This window comes from Mauremys reevesii, linkage group 16, assembly GCF_016161935.1.
Source record: "Mauremys reevesii isolate NIE-2019 linkage group 16, ASM1616193v1, whole genome shotgun sequence".
Classification (NCBI taxonomy): Eukaryota; Metazoa; Chordata; order Testudines; family Geoemydidae; genus Mauremys; species Mauremys reevesii.
This window is the reverse complement of record NC_052638.1, coordinates 6737315-6752188: the sequence shown is the minus strand read 5'-3', so window position 1 is coordinate 6752188 and position 14874 is coordinate 6737315. Positions and strand designations below refer to the sequence as shown.

General features: G+C 48.5%; 1 protein-coding gene across 1 annotated transcript in view; it reads right to left on the bottom strand.

Moving 5' to 3' along the window:
• Positions 1-14874, bottom strand: part of PLEKHG4 (pleckstrin homology and RhoGEF domain containing G4) — a 159999-nt gene that overhangs the window by 127307 nt on the left and 17818 nt on the right.

Genomic DNA, 14874 nt, shown 5'->3' with positions numbered 1-14874 from the left:
AGCCTTCGTTAACCCCACCCACTCCCCATGCTCATTAACCCCACCCTCTCCCCATGCTCATTAACCCCACCCTCTCCCCATGTTTGAAAAGTAGACGTGCAGCAGGACAGGTGTAGCCATGTGGAGTGAGTGGTGATTTTAATGATGTTGCTCAGTGCGTCAGATGCCTCAGCAGGAGAAGCTGTTTTGTGTGTGCTACTGGGTAGCACTCAGAGGGCCAAACTGTAGGTCATTTTGATTTTTTCAGATATCCTCAAAGTACTGAGCAGGTGCTTGGCTCCCAGGGGAGCTCGGTGGCCAGAGAGCTGCCACGGCAGTGGGAGAGTCTCTACAGGGCGAGCTACTCCCTGTAGATCCTATTCTGGGGTATGTGAGTGGGATCCCCCTTCTTTCTAAAGACACAAACCTGCAGTGCTCAGTGATGGCACTTCCATTATTCTCACACTCATACCATTCCTGCAGCCCTATGGAAGCCTTCACAAGACAATTATTAACGTGGGCATTGAGTCAAAAACCCTTGATAATGTTACAAAAATCCAACGTGCATATTATCCCACCTTTAGTGAAATAAATGCACAGAAAATAGCCATGGCATGTTGTCAGTGTTGTTTAATACAACAGTACAAACACGGAATAAAGATAATACCTACGTCCCCACCTCCCTTTAGTTACATCGATCTCCAAAAGCCCGCAGGAGCTGCATTTGTGAGGGGGAAGGGATCCACTCAGTTCCTTATGTAGGAATAATACAGAGATAAACGTTAAACACCAAAACATGGGAGTGCATACAGACCAGTTGTCTCTCACAGGGCGCAGAGAGCACTGATATCCTGGACAAAGAGCCCTGTGGCTGCAGCAGCAACATCCTTAGCTAAACATAAGACAGTAAGAACGGCCATACTGGGTCAGACTAATGGTCCATCTAAACCAGTATTCTGTCTTCAGACGGCAGCTGCTGCCAGATGCTTCAGAGGAATGAACAGAACAAGGCAATTCTGAGTGACCCATCCTCTGTTGTTCAGTCCCAGCTTCTAGCAGTTTAGAGACACTAAGAGCATGGGGTTAAATCCCTGATCATCTCACCTTGTAGCCATTGCTGGACCTGTCCTCCATGAACTTGTCTAATTCTTTTTTGAACCCAGTTATAGTTTTGGCCTTCGCAACATCCCCTGGCAACGAGTTCCACCAGTTGACTGTGTTGTGTGAAGAAATACTTTCCTTTGTTTGTTTTAAATCTGCTGCCTGCTAATTTCATTGGGTGACCTCTGGTTCGTGTGTTCTGAGGTAAATAACACTTCCCTATTCACTCTGCCCACCCCAGTCATGATTTTATAGACCTCTATCATATCCCACCTTAGTATCTCTTTTCTAAGCCGAACAGTCCTAGTCCTTTTAATCTCTCCTCATAGGGAAGCTGTTCCATACCCCAATAATTTTTGTTGCCCTTCTTTGCACCTTTTCCAATTCTAATCTAACTTTTTTGAGATGGAGTTACAAGAACTGCACACAGTATTCAAGGTGTGGGTGTACCTTGGATTTACATAGTGGCATTATGATATTTTCTGTCTTATTATCTATCCCTTTCCTAATGGTTCCTAGCATGCTGTTCGCTTTTTTGACTGCCTCTGCACATTGAGCAGACGTTGTCAGAGAACTCTCCATGATGACTCCAAGATCTCTTTCTTTACTGGTAATAGCTAGTTTGGACCTAATCATTTTATATGTATAGTTGGGATTATGTTTTATGATGTGCATTACTTAGCAAATGAAATTCAATGTTGATAAATGCAATTTTTTCACCCAGTTCCGTAAGATCCATTTGTAACCCTTCATAGTCAACTTTGGACTTAACTATCTTGGCAAAATTTGAAGACAATACAAAATTACTCACCTCATTGTTTACCCCCTTTTCCAGTTCCTTTATGAATATATGGAACAGCACAGGTCCTCTTTCAGATCTTTGGGAGACCCTGCCATTTACCTCTCTCCATTGTGAAAACTGACCATTTATTCCTACCCTATGTTTCCTATCTTTAACCAGTCACTGATCCATGAGGGGACCTTCGCTCTTATCCCGTGACTTCTTAATTTGCTCAAGAGTAGTTGGTAAGGGGCCTTGTCAAAGGCTTTCTGAAAGTCCAAGTACACTATATGCACTGGATCAACCTTGTCCATAGGCTTGTTGACACCCTCAAAGAATTCTAATACATTGGCGAGGCATAATTTCCCTTTACAAAGCCATGTTGACTCTTCCCCAACATATTTATCTCTGTCCCTGATAATTCTGTTCTTTACAATAGTTTGCAGCAATTTGCCTGATACCGAGGTTAGGTTTACAGGCCTGTAAGATATGTTACAAAGATGTAGTTAATCTTCCCAGTCCTCCGTCTGCTTTTTGGGGTTTGATTTTAAGCAATGTAGGGACACAAAGAGTACCCACAATTATGCACCTAACTGGCAGTTACATCTTACATGCACAAATGGCTGTTTCTGGGCACGTGCACACATAGGTACCTGATTTGAGTGTGCAACTGCAGTAAGCATGCACCAAGCTTGTTTACAAATCCAGCCTTTAACACTGACATTTCCTGAGTCTCAGTTTTAAGTAGGAAACCTTAACGATCATATGGTACTAGGGTGACCAGATGTCCCGATAAAATCAGGGTTGTCCTGATATTTAACCCTTTGTCCCGCGTCCTGATCAATGTACGATTGGGACGCCATTTGTCCCGATATTCAGGTATGGAGGCGAGTGGGAGGGAGGTGCTGACCCTGTGGGTGCTCCAGGTCTGGAGCACCCAGGGGAAAAATTGCAGCCATGCTCCCCCCTCCTCACTGCCTTCTCCCACCCGCCCCCCCAGCACATCGCATCCCCGCTCCTCCCCCCCCCTCCAGCACTTCCCGCTGCCTAACAGCTGTTTGACAGCGCTTAGCGCTTTCCAGGAGGGAGGAGGGAGGTGGGAGGAGCAGGTACGCGGCGCGTTCAGGGGAGGAGGCGAAGAAGAGGCAGGGCAGGGGTGAGGACTTGGGGGAAGGGGGTGGAATGGGGGCGGGGTGAGGGCGGTGCAGGGGCGAGAAGAGGCGGGGGGTGGGTGAGCCCCCACCCAGCAGAGGGGAAGTCGGTGCCATAGGGGTGAGTGGCAGGTGGGGGGTAGAGAGGCGAGCAGTGGGTAGGGGACTGAGGAGGGACGCAGCAAGCCAGCGGTGGGGGGGGGGCCGAGCTGGTGGGACCTGGGGCAGAGTGGAGGCGGAGCCTGGGAGGAGTGGGGGTGGACTGTGGGTGGGGCTGATGGCATCCCACTGTGTCCCGCTATTTTAGTGAGGTGAAGTGGTCACCCTATATGGCACAAAGAGGGATTAACTCATTAACACACTGATTGCTGCAACAGCATCTTCTAGCATTCTCTGCAGTTCCACTCAGCCACTGGCCCTTTGAGCGCGATGGATCTGGAGCAGCTCCCGAGATAAGCTTTGCCCAGTGTACGAGGCACCGTACCGTGGGTAGAACTAAAGCCATTCCAGGAGTTCATTTGGGAAGCCCGGGAGAGGGGGCAGGGGGGCAGGCAGTGGTAAGTGCTACATCTGCAGGATGGCATGTCCTGATCCTGCTGGGTGCCAGACTCACTACGGGGCCTTGGGCACGTCCTCCGCTTCTCTTGTGGGTCAGTCAAGCCAGACTGGGAGACAGTCGAAAGCAGAACTTCACTGAAAACCAGATGCTGCCTCAGGGCTGCACCTTCCTAAGTAAATACATGACAGCTGCAATCAGCTGAAGTGTTTAAAGGGTTAACGATCGATCTCTCTGGGGCAGCCAATTCACTCTGCTCATTAAGGCAATTCTCCACCCTGGGAATGGGGGGATTCTGCTGGTTTCGCCTACCTACCTCAGAGGGGTCGGAGGAAACAGCCTCTGCGAAGGGCTGAAAGGGGTCAATATTGTGTGTCTAAAATACAAGGTTAAGCCAGTGAGCAGTACAGTTCCTGCCTTGTGCTGCTCCAGCAAACCCCACAGGCACCAGCCAGGTTTGGGGTTAAGAAAGGAGAGTTGCTCCTCCCCCTCCCCCCCAGCCCCATAGGGGTGTGAAGAGGAGGGGAGCGAGCAGCAATGCCAGCTGCTCCATGCCCCCTCTGTGCAGGGTTAGGGGTGAATACACATTACTGTGCTCAGCACTGCAACACCTACCCCCTAGGCGGGCACTACTGTCTAGCACGCAGGTTAGGCATGATCTGAGCACACCTGCAGGATTGGGCCCACAAGTGAGATAGGCAGGGCAATGCCCAGTGTGAATCCCACCGAGGCTTAGGTGTGAACTAGGCACCAGCCGCTCATTGGCATCAGGAATTAAGTGGTTTTGCACACGGCCACCAGCCAAAATGAGGTGCCATGGAGACTTTACTGGTAGAAACGCAGGTTTTTAGGGAATTTAGGCACCTACAGCATTAAGAGGCAGGTGAACCATGGTTCTGAGGATCTCAACGGTGTCTAAATGTTGGACTTAATGTGCCTAAAGTGGCAGTAAGGTTCCTAAGTCCCTTTGTGGCTCTAGCCCCTGGGCCGTTTTGTGACCAAGCAGCACACACGCCTGCGCCTGAATTGCTCAGCAAAGTAAGAAGGGAGGGGTCAGAACTCACACTTGGCCACAGCTCAGAACTCACACTCAGTTCCACAAGCGTCGACCCCTCACCGAACGCTGCCCATGCACACGCAGACTCTGAGGTGCGGGGAGCATGGGGAGAAATGGTAGTTGCACAAAGGGAAAGGGAGGGAAAGGTACAGAGACTAGGAAATAACAAGGAGAGGAGAGACCAGCACAACAATGGACAGAGACGAGAGAGAAATGGAAATAATGGAGAAAGCAGCGAGGTGTCCCCAGCTCCAAGTTCAGTGTCATTCTCCGTGGACCCCTCGCACTACCCTGGCCTCAGCCAAAGAGTAAAAACGGAAACATTTTGTCTGAAAACTGGAGGTTTTTCCAGGTTTTTGAGTTTTCTGCTGAGATTTTTTTCAGTGTTCATTCTTCCGACAAAGTCTAAATGTTTCACTGATTTTCCAATCAGCTCTAATTTCAGCAACCATCAGTTTCCAAGAGAGCACTCTACAGAGAACAGATGTAAGTCCACAGCCTCCACTGTTCACTTGGAGGTACCAATGCTTAGGGGCAGAACGGAGAAGACGACAAGCCGATGTTTTACCCATGCTTGGCTTGCAGTCCTCGAGTCACTATATGTTTTCGCTAATATGGTCTGCTGTTAAATTCTGTAGCTGATTCTTAACTCTGAAGCCTAATGTTGGCAATTTAGCTTCCCAATGAGATAAACAGGAGCAGTTCACCTCTCTCATAGGGTTCTTGCTTCAGCCTGTCTGTAGGTTTAGGATGAAAGCAAAGAATCCATGCACATGTGGAAGGCTGTATCCAGTCAGAGTACTACAGAGTCAGGCCTGATTTTGCAGAGGTGCAGCCACAGCTGCTGTTGAGCTCAGCTGGAAATGTGGGTGCTCACGTCCTTTGAGAATATGGTTGCTATGCTTCCATCCTGCAAAACGCAATGGACCACCCCAGAAGTGCTGATACAATGTGCTACCACAACCCAGCTCAAGCCGCACACAGCCAACACTCAGCTCTGCAGCTGGTTAATAATGCAGCTCATTCAGCAAAGTGGTGCTCCACAAAACGAAATGAGAGTAAATCACTTCCACATGTGGCCGATCCACTCTCCCAGCTTGGTACTGACGCTGCAGCCTTGGAAGCTGCTACAGGACAGTATGCAGGATGATCATTACAGTCACTGCAGAAAAACAAACACTCGGAAATGATTAGCTTGCAATCTTTGGTTTAATTCAAACCAAATTAAGATGAGGCACTTGCTTTCCAGAATGCACTTCGGACACAAAGCCCCACTTCTGTACATGTTCTCAATATGCAGTTCCTCAGCACTTTGTAAAAAGCATCACAACGCCATGCCCAAACGCAGGCAGCGACTGCAACATCTGCCGGGAAGTGAAGAGCAGAACAGACTGGAAGCAGCCTGGGCTTCGAGATGACAGGTATGATTCTACTCAAGAAGGGCTTTCCCAGGCTTGCTGCCAAAGTCAAGCACTTCCCCTAACATGCAGGGCACAGGCAGGCCAAGGGCCTTTGGATTTAATGTGTGGCACAAGATTTCACCAACCAATATCTTCCCACTTCGAAGAAAAGCAGACTGGGGCTGTTCGTCTCTGTGGCCAGGAACAAGCTGCAGAGTTGTTCTAAGGTAGAGAAGGGATGACTACCAGAGGCATCAGCCAGTCAGCTGCACCCACGTTACTTTCGCTGGCATACTTTGCACTGGGCAGTTTTTGGCGCACCCCAGCAATCAGCATGTGCTAATGCGACAAGTTGCACATGGCTGCAAAGCCCTGTGCCTTCAGCCCCAGGGGCATGCAGTGTCTGCAAACGGCCCTAGCACGAGGCTGCACAGAGGCACAGCGCAAGGGATTCTGCAGCGCGAGCTGCTGTTCGTTATGGCACAGTTTATGCTACATTAATCCCAGGGGCTGTCCTGCCTGCAGATCTGCAAGTGTGTCCTTAAGGGCTATGCCAGGGGATTGCAGTGGTGGAAACAAGAATGTAGGGTTGCCTAAGAGCCTGGAGAACCAAATATCCTGCCTCCCGTCTGTATACAGTAGTGGGCATGGCATGAGCTTCTATCCAGTGCAGAGAATGAATGCAGGGCTCCCAAGCTCCAGCCAAATTCACACGGGGTAAGTCAAGGCATTCCTGCCCCACTGCGCACTATCAAACCCAGAAGGACCGATGCAGGGCACCAGGCCCAGCAGCCACATGGGGAGCAGCATCAGCGGGTAGGCGGCTTTGCACCCTCCTGACTGTCGTTCGCACAGCTCTGACACTGGGCCCTGGAGGTTTTTCTCCAGTTGCTATATCGATATTGGTTGGGGGATGGGGGTGGAATGGGGGCAGGAAAGGAGCAGGGCGGGGTGGGAAAAGATGGGGTGGGGCGGGGACTTTGGGGAAGGGGTGGAGTGGGGATGGGGTGAGGGCAGTGCAGGGGTGGGAAGAGGCGGGGCCAGGGGTGGGGGTCGAGAGGGGAAGTTGGCGCCTATGATCGAAAGTCTTACTTAAGTCAAGGGAGGGGAGTGATTGGTGCAGAGATCAGTGGGGGCTGGGCTGCCTGATGGCTGAGCTTAGTGTGTAGGGGGGGAACCTGGGCTGCCTGGGGCAGGCAGGGGTGGGTGCTGGCAGGCTGAGCTCAGTGGATGCTGGGGCAGGGCGGGGGGTGTTGGGTGGCTGAGCTCAATGGTGGGTGCTGGTTGGGAGGACTGGAACTCCCCTCCCACTTCTGTCCCCCTGGCTGCTTGGAGCCAGAGGGGAGGAAAATAAGCGGCCATGCTCCACAGCGCCCTCCAGCAGCCAGAAAGAGGAACTGCAGCTCCTCACAGCCCAGCGGAGTGGGTTTTGGAAACACCTTTGGTTACACTGGTGCAGCTCTGTGCACAGACAAGGCCTCTCACGCTTTTGAAATGCCCGACTATAATGATAATCTTTATACTATGTTAGTGCAACTTAATGCTACCTAGTTTTGTTCCACATTCCATTGTTTTCCAAAGAATTCACACAATGCCTCAAAGGTCACTCTATTTCAGAGCGGCTCACGTGATATGCCCAGGGTAGAGCCCATCACCCTTACACTGCGAGAGCACAGTGACAGGCTACACAAGTGCCCTCCGTTTAGCGGTCAAGTGGCACACGTATATTTCTAAAATCGGGAGTCATAAGAACTGTCATATCGCAAGTGATAGAATGACAGAAGTTAGAGACGGGAGAAGATTTATTAAATCACTAGTCCCTGAAAGGCTGGCTGTCACACAGGTGTAATTCGTAAAGCCACGTGTGTAAAAAAAGCCATAAATAGGGGCTCTGGTTTCCATGCCCTGTGCAGTAGTGAGTGATGTTGTACATTTTCCCAAGGGTTGTGCTCCGAGCTGCCCCCTAGCGGAGACGCACAAGCACCTCTTTGTTACCTCCATGGTACTGTTACTGTCTCCCCTGAGCAGCCGTCATGCTCCTACCACCACGGAGCCTTTCGACTCCAACATCCCATCTGGTTCGCCCAGGGCCATGTGATGTTTGAACCTGGTGATGTTCTGAACATCGCTCACCCTGACTCAACAGACGTTCTAGGCTTCAGCGTGATGTTTGGGGTTACTGTGCTGGCTGTGTTTTTGTTGTTGAGTGGTTGTGTTGATTTGTGTCTGAGGGGGTTGTGCTGGGAGAGTTGTGTGAATTTGTGAGAATGGTGAATGAGGGGTGTGTGCTGTCATAAGGGGCTGTGTGTGTTTGGGATTCTTGTGCTGCTGGTCTTGTGTGGGTGGCTGTGTTGATTTGTGTCTGAGGGGTTTGTTTGAGGAGATTTGTGTGTGTGGCAGTTGGGTGCATGGGCACAGCAGATGGCGTTTCCCTCATACAACCAATGAAATTGTCGCATACAAATTAGCTGTAGTAAGGGTGGCGATTGGAGGAGTTACCATGGTCGAGGACTCTTGGCATGGCACAGATGCTTTACTGCCGCTGTATACCAGTGTAAAGTGGATGCTTACAGACCACGAAACCCAGTGATGATTCAGCCTGGAGATATTCTGAACAAAAGAGCTCTCAGCCACACTTGTAGCTGCTTCCATCACTTAACATTGACTCAACAGACATTCTAGGCCCCAGAGTGACACACTGAGTGAGATAATAAGTCCACCTCCATTGAATTCATGCAGGATTGTGCCTAGATTCCAAGATCCATTTTGGAATGACCCAAACGATAGGGCATCCATCCCTTTCCTTAGCAGACTTCTAGGAAGATTCTGTGGTCCAACAGATTTCACAGTTGTTAGGTTTTTTTCCCTCCTATCCAGCATTATTGCCCTTGTTTGATTTCATCCCATTATTACTAATCACAACCCTACACTTGTTCCCAGCTCCAGATTTCAGCACAGTGTGTGACATGCCAGGAAGCACTAACACAATCATTCTGACCCAGGCCTAGAACCAAGGGGAAGGAGACTTTCATGTTTGTGAGCAATCTCCAGCGAGCAACGAGACAGGGAAACCAGAGCAAAACGAAAGGGCTTCATTTATATCAGCTTGGCACTGCATAAACTTTCGGCTCATTTTTAACATCTTTTAGCCAGGAGCATTACACAGTTTCAGCAAGTTTTACACAATATCCATCACCTTGAACTCAAACACCCATCCGGGAGCATCTTCCAGCAGATTGGAAAACGCCTGTGCTAAAAAAGGGAAGATAATCCACCAGCAAAATGACTAAGCAGTGCCAGAAACTTTATCTTCACATCAGCGAGCACTTAAATAATTATTTGCGTTACATGATTGTATGCATTTCTCTGGCACACAAAGGCATAACAAGATCCAATGGCGAGATGCTGAAGCCAAACAAATTCAATTAGAAATAAGACTGTTTTTAACAGAGAGGGTGATAAGCTCTGGAACTAACTACCAAGGAAAGCGATTGATTCTCCATCTCTTGAAGTCTTGAAATTAAGACTGGATACCTTTCTGAAAGACATGTTTTAGTACACAAGCTATGGGGCTCCATACAAGGGTAACTGGGTGAAATGCAGGGCCGGTGCAACCATTTAGGCGACCTAGGCAGTCGCTTAGGGCACTAGGATTTGGGGGGCGGCATTTTTTCGGCAGTGACTGCAGCGGCCGGATCTTCGGCCGCCCCGGTCGCCGCCGGCATTTAGGCAGAGGGAGCTGGGGCAGGGGAGCGCGGGGAGGGCCGCCTGCAGCAAGTAAGGGGAGGGGGCGGCACGCAAGGGAACTCCCTGCCCCAGCTCACCCCTGCCCCACCTCCTCCCTGAGCACGCCGTCGCTGCTTCACTTCTCCCGCCTCTCAGGCTTGCGGCGCCTAAGCTGATTGGCACCGCAAGGCTGAGAGGCGGGAGAAGTGAAGCAGCCACAGTGTGCTCGGGGTGGAGGCAGAGCAGGGGTGAGCTGGGGCGGGGGGGGTGCCTCAGGGCGGAGGGTGGGGGGTGGAAGTTTTGCCTAGGGCGCGAAACATCCTTGCACCGGCCATGGTGAAATGTAAGGGCTGTGCTATACAGGATGTTAAATCAGATGATCTGACAGTCCCTTCTGGCCCTAAACTCTATGAATCATTATGACATACTGATGCAATGTCACAATATTGTAATGTCAATGTCACAATGTCATAGGGGAAAGTAGCTAGCCCCATCAGACTTATAAACGAAGTGGCAACCCTAGGAGGGGAGGGATGGCTTCCTAGGGCCCCTCCCTCTGGTTGCCTATCACTGGATCCCAAATGACAAGAGATGCTACGGTGGATCCCAAACACTGGGAGTCCATATCTGGGGTACAGGCTGCAGGAAAGGATCAGCCTCACGGAGACGCTTCCAGCCCAGAAGAACCCTGGTAACTCATCCCTAGAGCACAAGGAGAATGGTCAGCTGATTCCTCATGAGACCAGCCCTCTGCTGCTCCAGCCGCTTGTGCTCCTCCATTCCCAGGAGTCATGTTCCACTAACTCCATGGAGCTGCTTGAGCACTGAGCAATGCTGTGTCACCTCAACATGACCTGTATTCTCTAGTCAGACTCAGTTCAGGTTCACCCAACTTTGCAGCTAACACCGGAACCCAAAGTGCTTTGAAACTCTGGCCACAAGAATAAGAACACTCAAACATGCTCCACACTCAGTAGATCCCACTGAAAACAATGGGACCTGCAGGGTGCAGAGCTCTCTGGAAAATCTGCCCATTAATACATAACCCTTGGTCAGAACTTTTCTATGACTTTTGCATCACCGCTTGTTGGGAAAGAAAGAAACACGTTAATTCTGCCATGAGTGCAGGGGACTGGATTAGATGACCTCTCAAGGTCCCTTCCAATCCTATGATCCTATGAATAGTCATGACCTCAAGTTCTCCTTCTCCTAGGACCTGCTGTTCAGGACTTACATGAACTAGATGAAACCCTTTCCCAGGCTCAAATACAGTGTTAGAAACACATGCCAATAAGCTAGCTAACTCCGTGATAAACTGAGTGGATCGCTTTCACTTGACTCCTAGTTAGAAAGGAATAAATATAGCCCCAGAGATACTCCCTTTATAGCCTGTTTGAACAAAAGCAGTCTCATGCGTTTCCATTATTTCCATACATATCAAAGAAGGGCGGAGATTTAACGAGCGATTTCTAAAAGACATCTTTGTGCACAGAAGAGATGGATGCCAAAATGTGGGTGGTTATGAAGCTCAAACACACAAAAAAATACATTCACAGGCATTTTTTTCTTTCATCCATGAACGGGCCTGCATACCATTCTCCTGAGAGTATGAGAAGAACCTTGTTCAGAAGGTAAACACAGACTGAGAGGCAGCACAAGTTTGAAAGAATCCACAACCATGAAGCATGAATCAAGGTGGATAAAAATCAATGTGTTTTTTTTTAATAAAAAAAAATCTGATTTTTTGGATAAAATGCTTTTTGAGGGGAAAAAACCTATCTAAAGATAGTTTTAATTAAGATACATTATAGCTCAAAGAGATCTCATCATAGAATAGGGATTATACATTCTAATTCTATAGTATGAGACAATAGATTCATGTAATGTTTAAGAAAAGTTTTGTAAATGAGTTCCAATAGTTCATGGATTAGGGACCCAATTTTATGGGGTTCCAGGTGCTTCTGTATCGATTATTTAGGTTAATCTTTCTATCTACCCAATGGGACTCAGAGTTCAGTGTAGAAGATACCATCAGAGATGCTTAGTTTTGCAGTTCTCAAACTGTGAATTTGTGTCTCCAGAGACAACATGCTTGTTAACAGCAAAAATGTTTTAAACTAAATAAATATAATATATAGGTGAGAAATAACAGACCTCAACCCTATTGTCCCTCTGCAAATTTGTGTACACAGAGTCAATCCCTTACCTCTCTCTAAAAGTGCAAAGTTTCAAAAAGTTCAATAAATTGAAGATAGTTGGGGGCGGAATAGATCTGGACAAGAAGAAGAAGTCTGGAGATAAATGTGAGAAGCAAGGGACATAGGCTTGTTTTGTTAAAATATTATATGTTTGCTATTGAAGAAAAAAATCCAGAATACTTAACCTTGTTGTTTTAGTTAAATAAAACAGTTTAAATATCTGTCTGGTGATGTTCTCCCCCTAATACAGCATGGCAAGAAAATCCTCCAAATATTAATGATTAACCTGTTGAATTGGAGAGAGTTCACCTCCCAGTGACTTCATAAACATCTGCTTCAATTATCTTTGGTAAATGAAATAACCAACCATTCATTTTCTGATATAGCTGTAAAACTAATCTGAAAAGTTTTCAAAATAAATCACTGTTTAAAAATGTATAGGGTGTACCTTCTAAAAATGAAACCTACATCGCTGAGTTGTGAAGAATAGGTATTAAGGTTATAACAACCAACAAGAATGTACTTTTATGTAGAAAACCATGATTAAATCGCGTCTTCCTGACTCATTTAAATCAAATCCACCCTGGCAGGATCAAGCTCAACAGATACTGCAATAGTTTAAACCTAACTCTGAGTCTGCCCCAAGAGAATGCCAGCTAGAGGAGGCATGGAACCAAAGGAGAAATACACTGAGAAAATATGGAGAAATATTGTTTCACTATAACCCTCCTGGGTAAGTCATCAGAACCACACAGTGAGACAACAGTCTTAGAATTAAGCATTTTCGTCTTTGTGTTGCTTTCCTAGGACATCCAGATCACAGGTCTAACCTCAGGCCCCCGTACCCAGTCTATAAGGTTGTACTGGGGATGATCACATATTATACAAGTGCCCCACACCACCAGCTCCGTCGGTGTTCACACAAAGAGCACATAAAGAAGAGCAGAGCAGAAGTGTGATTAAAGCTGTCCCGTGGAAATCTTCCAACATTTCCCAGCACACTGCAAACTGTCGTTGGTCATGGTGATACCAATTCAACTCCACTGAAGTCAGGGGAGTTCCGCTGGTATAAGCGAGAGGAGATTTTGGGTGCCACAGCATATGCCTGGATGATAGTACACCAGGTTGTGAAAATGTAAGCACTCAGACAAGTGGATTTTCAGCATTCACTTTATGTCTGTTAGATCCCCTGAGGATTCTGATTGGCAAAGACCTGCCATCTTTTGACTATTTAGCCCAGTATATGCATTCCTATCAGCCAGCTACCAAACTGCCCAACAGTAGTGCCCAATTTACCTATGCTGCCTCCTTATTCTGGCAATCTCGCCTTGCCTCTCACAAGCACTGCTCTGTCAGTAGCGTAACGCAGTAGGGGCTGGTGTGCGCTACTTGATTCTCTACTCTAAGGGTATGTCTCCACTACGGGATTATTCCGATTTTACAGAAATCGATTTTTGGAAACAGATTGTATAAAGTCGAGTGCACGCAGCCACAGTAAGCACATTAATTCAGCGGTGTGCGTCCGTGTACCGAGGCTAGCGTCGACTTCCGGAGCGTTGCACTGTGGGTAGCTATCCCATAGTTCCCGCAGTCTCTCCCGCCCATTGGAATTCCGGGTTGAGATCCCAATGCCTGGTGGGGCCAAAAATTTGTCGCGGGTGGTTATGGGTAAATGTTGTCAGTCAATCCTCCCTCCGTGAAAGCAATGGCAGACAATCATTTCGCACCCTTTTCCCTGGATTGCCCTGGCAGACACCATAGCACGGCAACCATGGAGCCCGTTCAGCCTTTTTTCACTGTCACCGTATGTCTACTGGATGCTACACAGCAGCATCCCCTTGCCTTTGCAAGTTAGCAAAGACGGTTACCAGCCATACTGTACCGTCTGCTGCTGTCATGGGTGCTCCTGGCCGGCCTCGGTGAGGTCGGTCGGGGGGCGCCTGGACAAAAATGGGAATGACTCCCCAGGTCATTCTCTTCTTTAAGTTTTGTCTAATGGAGAGTCAGCCCTGCCTAGAATATCAGGCAAGGCTACTAAAGAACCAGAGTGGCAAACGGCCACTCCGGGTCAGAGCCCGACATCCTGGAGAAATGATGAGCTGTATGCCATTCTAGGGGGTGCCCCTGCAACAACGCCACCCGTTGCTTCCCTCCTCCCCCACCCCTCCTGGGCTACCATGGCAGTTATCCCCCCATTTGTGTGATGAAGTAATAAAGAATGCATGAATAAGAAACAACACTGACTTTATTGCCTCTGCAAGCAGAGATCAAAGGGGGGAGGGGAGGGTGGTTGGCTTACAGTGAAGTAGAGTGAACCACCATTCTGCACTTGCTCAGCCTATAGCTGAAAATGGGAATCTGTGATGAGCACTAGGACAGAAGCACAGGCAGGACTGAATCTCCAGTTGTGTGTGGGCCTTTGGTTGACACTGGTAAAATACAAAATGTCCCAGGATATGTATGTTGGGGGACAGTTCTAAACGGCAGCTTAATTTTTTTATTTGCAGCAAAATGTAGAGGTCTAAGTATCTGATTGTGAGCCCTGGTAGCAAGGGGTAGGCTGGGGTAGGTGCGACCGCGTGGTGCTGCTGACTGGGAGAGCAGCCTGAGGCAGAAGCCTCTAGCTGCCATGATATTCCAGGCAGGACTGAATCCCCATTAGACAAAACTTAAAGAAGAGAATGACCTGGAGTCATTCCCATTTTTGCCCAGGTGCCCCCGACCAACCTCACCGAGGCCAGCCAGGAGCACCCACAGGACGACGATGACGGATACCAGTCCTACTGTACCGTCTGCCGTCTGCAAGGCAAGGGGATGCTGCTGTGTAGCGCTGCAGCACCGTATCTGCCAGCAGCATCCAGTAGACATACGGTGACATTGAAAAAAGGCGAGAAACACTTTTTTTCCCTTTGTTTTCACGGCAGG